The sequence below is a fragment of the Glycine max genome, chromosome 9, assembly GCF_000004515.6.
Source record: "Glycine max cultivar Williams 82 chromosome 9, Glycine_max_v4.0, whole genome shotgun sequence".
In the NCBI taxonomy this organism is placed as follows: domain Eukaryota; kingdom Viridiplantae; phylum Streptophyta; class Magnoliopsida; order Fabales; family Fabaceae; genus Glycine; species Glycine max.
This window is the reverse complement of record NC_038245.2, coordinates 3,025,313-3,035,484: the sequence shown is the minus strand read 5'-3', so window position 1 is coordinate 3,035,484 and position 10,172 is coordinate 3,025,313. Positions and strand designations below refer to the sequence as shown.

The 10,172-nt window shown below is 28.3% G+C and overlaps 1 long non-coding RNA gene across 1 annotated transcript; it reads right to left on the bottom strand.

The window, feature by feature from the left end:
• Positions 1–3,771: 3,771 nt before the first annotated feature.
• LOC100305692 (uncharacterized) lies at positions 3,772–4,331 on the bottom strand. Its single transcript, NR_157161.2, has one exon. It is a non-coding gene; the product is annotated as an uncharacterized lncRNA (long non-coding RNA).
• Between the last annotated feature and the right edge of the window lie 5,841 nt (positions 4,332–10,172).

Sequence of the window (10,172 nt, the reverse complement as noted above, 5' to 3'; positions counted from 1 at the left end):
GCTGCTCTCAGATTTTACAGGTGTGGGGGGACTTTAGATTCCAAATACTTCGGTTCCAACCCAGTATAATATCATTTATTCTCTTAAAAATTATAATTTTTTGAACAATTATGTATTACTAATACAATATCGATCTTGACTTAATTAATAAATACTAGTAATCTTTTGTGCAACATTATATTATATTTATATTTATATCATTTATGTTAAACTATATACTATAATTTTACGATTTAACTATGTATAAAAAAAATTACAATTCAACTATATATAACTATAATATTGTCCCCACAAGTTTGGGTGACTTGATTTTGTCAGAAATGTTATTATTTGTTCATTGCGACCGAAGTCTAGGCCCAAAGGAAGAGAGAAAAGAAAACAATATCTTAAGATACCAAACGAGGCCTTGATGCCACCTATTGTGAGATCATCTTCGTTTGTGTCATGGTTAAAACTTAAACGTTTATGAATGTCTTCGATTTAATGTTAAGTTAGATAATCCGGATTTCTATTCTTATGTACATTTTATAATAAATAGAAATTCAGAATTTTTTATTCAAACAATCGTTGCATTCTAACATTAAACTAAACAGGCCGAAGATTGTGAGTATAGTTTTTTAGTGTAGTTTTTTTTTCAACGCAATTGGTTTGCAAACACAGCCACATCTTCTAGCGTAAATAGTCCTTTCAGTGTAGAAATTACCTTTTTCATTGCAGTTTGCTCATCCTTCTATTCCAATACCTTGTTCATAAAATTTCAACTTCTACTACGTATCACCAGTACAAGGATATATTAATCGTGCACTCACTATATATCCATATATAATTCATAAACCCGATATGAATTCCTTACCCAAACAAATAATCTCAAGTCCCTCTCTCAGAAACATGGAGGAGAAAATTTGTCAAATGTCAGACTGCATTTACCTCAATTCAATGAATTTTGCAGCAACCAAACGATTAATCATTAATTCAGATCAAGATTATACCAATTAACAAAAGATTCTAACATCAATTAAAAAATATTTAGTCGCTTAGATCTTTTTTGTAGGTTAGATTTTTTTTTCCTTTTGGTCAATTTGTAAGTTAGAATTTGTTCTTAGATAGTTTTGTCCTTTAAAGGAATCTTAATTAAGACTGTTTTGCTTTTGCTCCAGGGAAATAAATTATTAATTCTTTTAATAAGTTGCAAAATGAAATTACTGCCTTTTCGATGTTCTAATAAAGGTAAATTAATAATATTTATAAAATATTACAAAATATATAATTAATTGGCAATATTTTTTTAAATATAATTAATGTTATGTTAAAATGTTAAAATCTCTTAGTGGTATGAAGTTTATACTTTTAATTACAATTAATAGCCTTTTTTCACTAATTTAGTAAAAAAAATTAAAAATCTTGCTTTATGTTGTAGTGGCATGGCTTTAACCTTTGATAGATCTGTCTATTTTCGTTCACAACGTATTAGGTTCTCTAATTTAAAGTAGGAGCATATTTATAGCAAGACTAATACCGTGACTGGTATATATGTGCCATGCATGAATACTTGATAAAAAGCAAGACCACTATTCAATCATGATTTCAATATATATAATTCCTATATTTAGAATCTTGGACAGTGGTCACCAATTTGCATGATAGTACGTGCTGTGGAGTGGGTTGCTTACATAATGGTATCAAAGTACTGTGACGTGTTTTGCTTACACGTTTTATAGAAGATATGAATGCATCTTGGAATGGTTTAGCTTGCATTCTACATAAACTTGTCCAGGAATTAATGCAAAGTTTATCCAGATCCGAGAAGAAAAAAAATGGATCTTATTCCTCGTATGTATAGCCTTATAGGGTCTTTAATTATATATACTCACTATTGCCTATTTACGCATGTTCATATATTATTCACGACGCCTTTGTTCGATGTGCATGGAAAGATCATTTTCAAACTAAGTTTGAAACACCATCACTATTATAAATCGGGTTTTCAACATCGGTCAAAAAAGGAATTCAAGAATGATGCTAACCGTTTTTATATATAACTTTGTTGAAACAACAAATTTTTAACAATAATTCAAAATTGACCATTATAGAATTACATTCATTTCTATATTGGTGTTTATGTCATGTAGTAACCTGCATTTTCAACATTATCTCTCGTCAGCATCGATGTAAAGCATCGATGTAATAACCTGTGTTTTAAACATGAACATGCATGTCCATGTTTAAATGGCAATTAAACTCTTTAAAACATTTTATTTATGTTCTTTAAATTTTGTGCCACTAATTTTACACAGAAAAATCCTCGGTATAAATGTTTTTAACTTTCAAGAATGAATCTGCTTTGTGTAAGATTGTCACCTCCTTTCAGGTTAATTTCTAGTATTAAAATTGAGTAATTTACATATTCTATAAAAAAAATGTTTTAAATTATAATTATCGCATCTTATATTTTAAAATATACACACGTTTCCCAGGTTGGTCCAATCCTAAGGAGGGTAAAGCCCCCACTTTAAGCCTCCCAAAATAATTTGACATATTACTAAATATTTTATGAAAAAATATTAATTATTTTATAAATAATTAATATTAACTTACTATAAGTAATTAAATATTTTTTAGTAATTAAAAATGACCCATCATCGACCATTTTTATTGTAGCGTTTTATAACTCATCTCATTTTGGATATGTTGTTTACTTAAAAGGATAAATAGTATTAAATAAATACAAATCTATAAAGGTTCTAAAAAATAAAATGACATTTTTATGTAAAAAACAAAATTAAGAGCTTTTAGAAAAGCTAATTTTAGGAGGAATTTTTTTTTCCTTGTCCTCACTCATTAATTCAAATTTCTCGATCCAAATAATTTATTAGGCAATAATTTTTAACTTGAAAGTAACTTTTAAGATAAAAATTTATTAAATCATCAAATAGCTCCATCTTAATTAACTTTAACTTTTAAGGTAGATTTTAATATTCAAAATAGTCAAACATTACCTATGGCTTTTCCTCTTTTCATAAATTTTGTATCGATCATCAAATATTAAAAAAGTAATTTCAACATAAAATTATAAAATTTTCAATAAATTATTTCTATGATTATAAATTGTGATTACATTGAAATATTTGCATTGCTTTGTGTTAATGCTAATGCCGGGCCGATTATGCCTCTCTCCCTAAAAATATGTATCATTGTCATACCATAGTTATTAAAAAAAATTCCATACTATAGTTTATTTTAATATAATCAAACACTTAAGAATAGTGGATAATTATATATAAATCAACTTTAAAAAAAACTATAAATCAACTTTCTAATGGTATTTTTTATAGTTTCAATGGTAGTAAAATTTCAAATATATAATTATATTATTTACTTCAAAAGTTCATATAACTTTTTTTCATCTTAAAAAGTTGCAAAATAAATAATAAATTTTTAACATTGATTGTCGAGATTAACATCAAGAGAAAAATATATAAATCTCTTAAAAGCTCGTCTATAATACAATAGATTCAAAAGAAACATATTTTTATCTCTTAAAGATGGCCTTATCAAATTGATTGAATACGTATATGTCCCGGTCATCATGGTGTCAGGATATTTGACGAACAAAGAGGATTTATTTGGTGGTGATTATATTTAATTCTCATGAGTGCATGTCATGACGAACCACTTTAATTAATGGAAAAATATCTTTAAACACTTAAACTTAAGAGGTATATAAACACTCAGTGATAAAAAGTAAGAGATATGTACGAGACGTTGGCAGTGATCTAAAAAACAGTATTATTCTTTAGTAAAAGCTTATCATCTTTTGGATTCGATCCATCCATGAACGAAGAACATAAACATGTGGTATCACAAAAGTACAAAGTTGTAGCACTTACAATACATATATGAGTCATTTATCAATACAAACTGCTGAAGATATTCATATTCAAGCCTAGTAAAGCTTTTATCCTCAAAGCAGGTACTGAGCTACGTACACCCATGCACGATAATATACGATAATGAAGAAGACAACATAACAACCGCAACAACTGTTCAAACGTTTCACATTTTCATACATAGTATTATTACTCCATGAGTGACTTACACCTTCAAATTTGTGTTCTCACTTGCCCCGTTAGAGTTTCGCACGGTGTGCTGTGGTATTATTGCTCTTTGCCTCCATCCCCAAGGGTAGAGACCACCAGATCGATTCCTCCCTGGCATAGGAATTTGAAAAGAAATAGAGGGCATTTCTGGATGTGGTTTTTGAGACTCACCACCAACAAAACCCTTGGATTCTTCCATTTTATGTTGAAGGTTTGAATGGCCTATGATGCTCTAATTTAGCAAGCTTATCAAAGATCTCCTTTTATAGATGCATGTGGGAGAATAATATCATTGTGCATTATTTGAGCTTAAGGAGGAAGCATCGAACATTTGTGCAAATAATCTATCGAATATATAAAGTCATATCTATATTCTTCATCATCCTTTTTGATATTTTTTTCGTTCAAAATGTGGACTGTTAATTGGTACGACGGTTTAAGTACGAAATTATGTAAAAACACCTGTTAATATTTTTTGTTAAATAAAATTTAAATAAAAGAATTTAAAATAAAAAATGTATTTACTGGAATTAAGCATTATTTATGTAATATATTTTTCGTCAATCTTTTTATACAAGATTTGTTCATAGCATCCGGCAATTTTCTTTCAAACATTACACCTACTTCATTTTTTTTTTGTTTTTGCATACCACTCAACAATCTCTTTTTTTTTCTTTAAATATTTATGATTTTGATTTCCTGAATTCATAGCATCCAGCATTTTTATGTATTATGAGTGTATAAATTTTTGTACAACAATAAAAAATAAGAAATATAAAATATGATTATTAATGTAATAAAGACAAATAAAATAAATAACATTACAAAAAACATAGTAATGTGAATGATGTATGTACTTTATTCTTCAACAAGGTGTGAAAATATATTTTTGATTCCCAAAGGATTAATTATTTTTAGTTTGTTAAAATCCGTAAATTAGATTCCTGATAGATATTGCAACAACTCACTTGGACTTTTTCGTAGGAATTATTATTAATACATATTTATTTTTCATTTCTATCTTCTTTTTTTCTCTTCATTTTCTATAACATTACAAATTATATTTATCAATTCCTTTTTATTCTATTTTTTTTCTTTTTATCTCACTCTTTGGCTGAAGATTTTATTTTTTTTTTCTCTTTTCCAATCACACGATGAGGGATATATACGATTATTATCGTTTTCCTTTCCATAGGCCATAGAATATTGTAACAGGCCGGTGAAAGTGAAATAACAGTTGGACACGAGGGGGATTCGTGGACTAGCATCTATAGCTATCAGTCAAGATTGACTTAAATTGCCCTGCTCAAGAATAATTGTTTGGTTGAGGCAACGTTTTGTTTGTACCTTTTTCAGAATATATATATATTTTTGTTACATTCTTTTATACTCTCTTTAAAGTGTCAAATTAATTGATAACAAGATAGAGGGAAAATCTTGTATTTTGAAAAACGCAGTAAAAAAATGAATTAATAATTTGAGTGAAAAAAATTAACAGTCAAATTGTTAAAGGGAGGGAGTAGTATTGTATAATGTTGTAACACAACATATTATTCAAAAGTTTCACATTCATCGCTGTATAAAAAATATACAATCGTTCTGTCGTAAAAAAAATTATACAATCAATTTTTTTTTCAGTTCAATAATTATCAACGATCATTTTTATTCCTTTTAGTGTGAAGGAGCAACATCATATCTTTGGAGCATAGTTATTAAAATTGAACCAAATCAACGGGCTCAATCAGTTAGACAACAAATCACAATCAGCCTATCATCCAATCAGGTGGTGTCACTACTCATTCTTGGATCATGATTCCCCTACAAATTATAGTTTACCTAGCCAGATCAACCTAAGAGAGTAATATTATCCCAAGATACAAATAAAACCCAATACAAAAGATTTCTAAAAATCGGACAAAGTCTCCTCTACGAACAAGATAATCCATATCTTGATTCACATGTAAAACCATATGAATCTATACTCTATAATCTATAGTAAATACGTATAAAAATGTTTTTCAAAAAAGAAATGTGCATTTTCTAGAGTTATAAACAACTAATTCATTGTCAATTTTAAATTAAAAATAAAAAATTAATTAATGACTATCAACTCAAATTACTAATTGTTAGACTTTTTATTGTAGATCAATTTATACGTTTAAATTAATTTTAGATTTCATTGATAGGGTCCTTAATTTGTACACGTAATTGATCAATTTATGCATGTCTAATAAATTTATGAATCCATAAACATGTTTGGAGTTTATGTGGCAAAAGCAAACTTACTTCTCAAGCTTTATATGTTATTTTAATTTTAATAATATAAAATATATAATGTTAAATAAAAGAATTTGTATAAAATATATAATTATATATTAATTATAAATATATCCAAAATGTTTTATGTGAGAGGATTTAAAAATGATTACAAGAACCATAAATCCATAATCAATGTCATATACAGACATCACGGTAATTATAATTGTTCGAATTTGCAGTCAAAATTATTTTTAACGGGTTTCCAGTAAAAAAAATATAGTTAAAAAAGTCATTTTGTTAAAATATTTTAATTTTTTATTATAACAAATAACTCTTACTTTAAATTATTTGAAATATTATTGTGCAATAATTATTTAAATCAAAGTTGTCAAACTCATGATTTTGAATAAACTCGTAGAGGTCCCATGACTCGTAAAATTGACTAGTAAGAATTTACTCAATATAAACATATATTAATATTCCTATATATAAAATCATAACTAAATATTTCAACTCTAAAATAAATCAAAATAATAAACTTTAACAATAATTCAATAAACTAACATAGTCCACACTCAATCAAACATAAATTCTTAAAATAAAAGCATTTAAAAAATTATACAAATAGTTAAAATGTCCATCAATCATCTGATTAAATCGTCTCCAATATCACCTCCACCCCACCACCATCATTTTCATCTCCATCATCTTCAAACTCTTCCTCGTTTGAGAAGTGATTTTCAACATTACCATTTAAAATCAAATTGTCAATATCAAATGCATCTAAAGTTGGATCAGTTAAACTTCCTCCAACTAAGTCACTATTGTTTTCATTACCACTTTCACCTAGAGGTTGCTCAACTTGAACATTGTCTTCATAAAAAATATCATCTCTCTTTTATTATCCACTTATCATCATATTTTGTATCTTCAAATGAAAGATTGAGCAACAATTTTTTTTATTTGTCTACTTTTCTACTTCAAGTTGTACATCACATAAATTAAGTTCATCTTCTTTTTATACAAGCGATAACTCCTCTTTGTATGAACCCGTAAATAACATAGAAAACTGAAGTTCATAACTTAACTCCGAGTTTGATCCGATTCTATCGAGTTTACTCTGATTCTATCAAGTTTACTACTAATTTTACTCGATTTGTGATTCTACTCACGATTTAACTTTTGGAGACACTGTAGAATCATAAACTCGTACGATTTTATGAGTTAAATCGTGATTTAGATAACCATGATTTAAATTACTACTTCACCTTTTTTTCTAAATAAATTAGTTCTTTATGTAACACAATTATTTTTTTATTTCTCTCATTTATTGTATTTTAAGCATCATAGTCTACAAGATTTATAATCAATTATATATCTATATTGGAGAACAACCATTGATAATTATAAATATTGTATTTGAATCATAAATAATTCCTAATTTAATAAAAATATTTACATTGTTACTATGTAAATTTTATATAAATAGACATGAATGATATTTAATCGTGCATGACCCAGATAACACATTCTCTCTCTCTCTCTCTCTCTATATATATATATATATAAATCAAGTGCCATATCCATATGTCACAACTTATTAGGCCCTTGACACAAAAATATCTCAACACTTCAACTGATAATCATATAGCCCATATATAATAATTATCATAATTAACTTCTCACAACATGATTATATAATTAACACGCATGTCCCTATGGTGTAGGATCACCTAAACTCAAAATAAAGAGATTGTTCTTATCTCTATTCCTAGTCATATCCTTATAGCTGCAATATAATTCAGTAAAAAGAAAAAAGAAAAAAGAAATACTTCCCATTATATGAATGAAGACCTACTTAAAAAAAAAAAATCATGCTCCTAAAAAGTTTGTTATTCAATTACTTGTGAATCTAAGAGGAAAAGAAAAAAATAAGATAAAACACAAAGACTTAGTGAGAACATAATAAAACAAAGTGAACCGAAAAAAAAAACACACGTTTTTGCATTTAAATAACAACTTATGATAACAATTAAATAAAAATGAAATGTAGCATAATTCACTTTGTAAAACTAATATTTATTCTCTTGGAAATTCATGAAATATAAATAAAATTAAAATTTAGAATAGAACTTTTCTATGAAATTAGTCAACACATATTCATAGTGATTTGTAAATAACTACATCACACTATATGCACATGCATAGGAGAACTTTTTCCTTACTCCTACCTACCTCATCAAAAATCTCAACCAATACATTGAATGTCTTACATACCATACATAGGAGAACTTTTTCCTTACTCCTATCTCATCACACTATGTACACATAGATTATCTTATCTTTTTGTTGTGGTAAATGATATCTATAGAGATATAACACTTGGCTAGTAGGTTGCATTCTCTCCCGCGAAACAATGAACAATTCTCTTTAAGGGGTTCCCGGTTTTGGAAGACAATGTTTCACAATGGCTCAGCAGTTTGCTTGCACGTTCAAGCTGATTGTTGCCAACTTTCTCAGCACAAGCCAAGAGGGACTCGGCAAGTTCCACATCCTCTTTCTCCTCATCAGAGAGTCCAGAGAATGAAAAACCAAAAGGGTGATTCTCCTAGAAAGGCAAAAATTCCGAGTCCGAAGATGACGATGATGATGATTGGATGAACTTTGTTCCTGCAATCCTCATGAGATCCTCTGTTGAGAGCTTTCTCCCAACAATAACTTCATCTGTGGCTACAGCCTGATCATCAATTGGTTGCATGGTGCTGTTGTTTCCTTCAATCTATAACCTCTTGAAGCCTTTGCCATAGCTCTTCAAGATCTCAAGTGAGGCTAAAGGGGTAGTTGAGTTTGAGTTTGTCATGTCCTTTGTTGGGTCACATAGTGGAACCATGGTTGGATATTGTTCATCAAATTGGAGTGGTGGAGATACCATGTCAAATTGAAGGTTATTATCCAATAGTCCATAATCATCATATATTTGGTGATACTTTTGGTGATTAGTGGATAGAAGGTACGTACCCTTGTTCTTCTGATGGATCATCTGGGAAGAACTCAAAATTAGAGTAAAATGAGTCAATTTCTCCACACTCTTCATGATCTTCTACTCCAGAAAATTGAAACTTTCTCACATCATTCAGTCCCTAATTAGCCCAGAAAAAATCATTGGATGAACTAGAGTTGTCATCTGTGCTGAAACTGGTATGGTACAAGTCTTCCATCAGAAATTGTAACTATGTTTTCTTCAGTATTATCAGTTTCAAACAAGGTTCCTTGAGCAATTAATTCTCTATGTAACAAGGGTAACGAGATTATTAGTCTTTTTTTGTCAAATTTAGTATCAACCCGTATAGATAAATTATTTAAGGATATGGGATCTCTGATTATTTTTTTGTAAAATTGACCTGTTCTTATGCTAAATCCGTCCAGTACAGTTAACATTAATGTTGTCATAAAGATGTACCGATGTTATCAAGATGGCCTGCATATATACAAAAAGCTGGTTAAATTAATTAAAATTCGATAAGAGCGTTTTTCTATTTTTTATTATTTTATCTTTTTTTCATGATCCAGACAAATTCTTTGTGCTCTTATTTTTCAAAATGAAAAGAGCTAACAATACTGTTTCTATCACAGTGGTTACTCGTTACAAGAATTTCTGTTTAGAAGACATGAATATCCGGCAAAATTTAAGAATATACAGCGCAAGTAATGACCGAAAAATAAAATGGGTGCCGGTAACAAACTAAAGAAAATATTTAAATAGATTTAGTTTAGGTATTTAAAAAATGTTCAAATATTATGATATTTTTATTTATT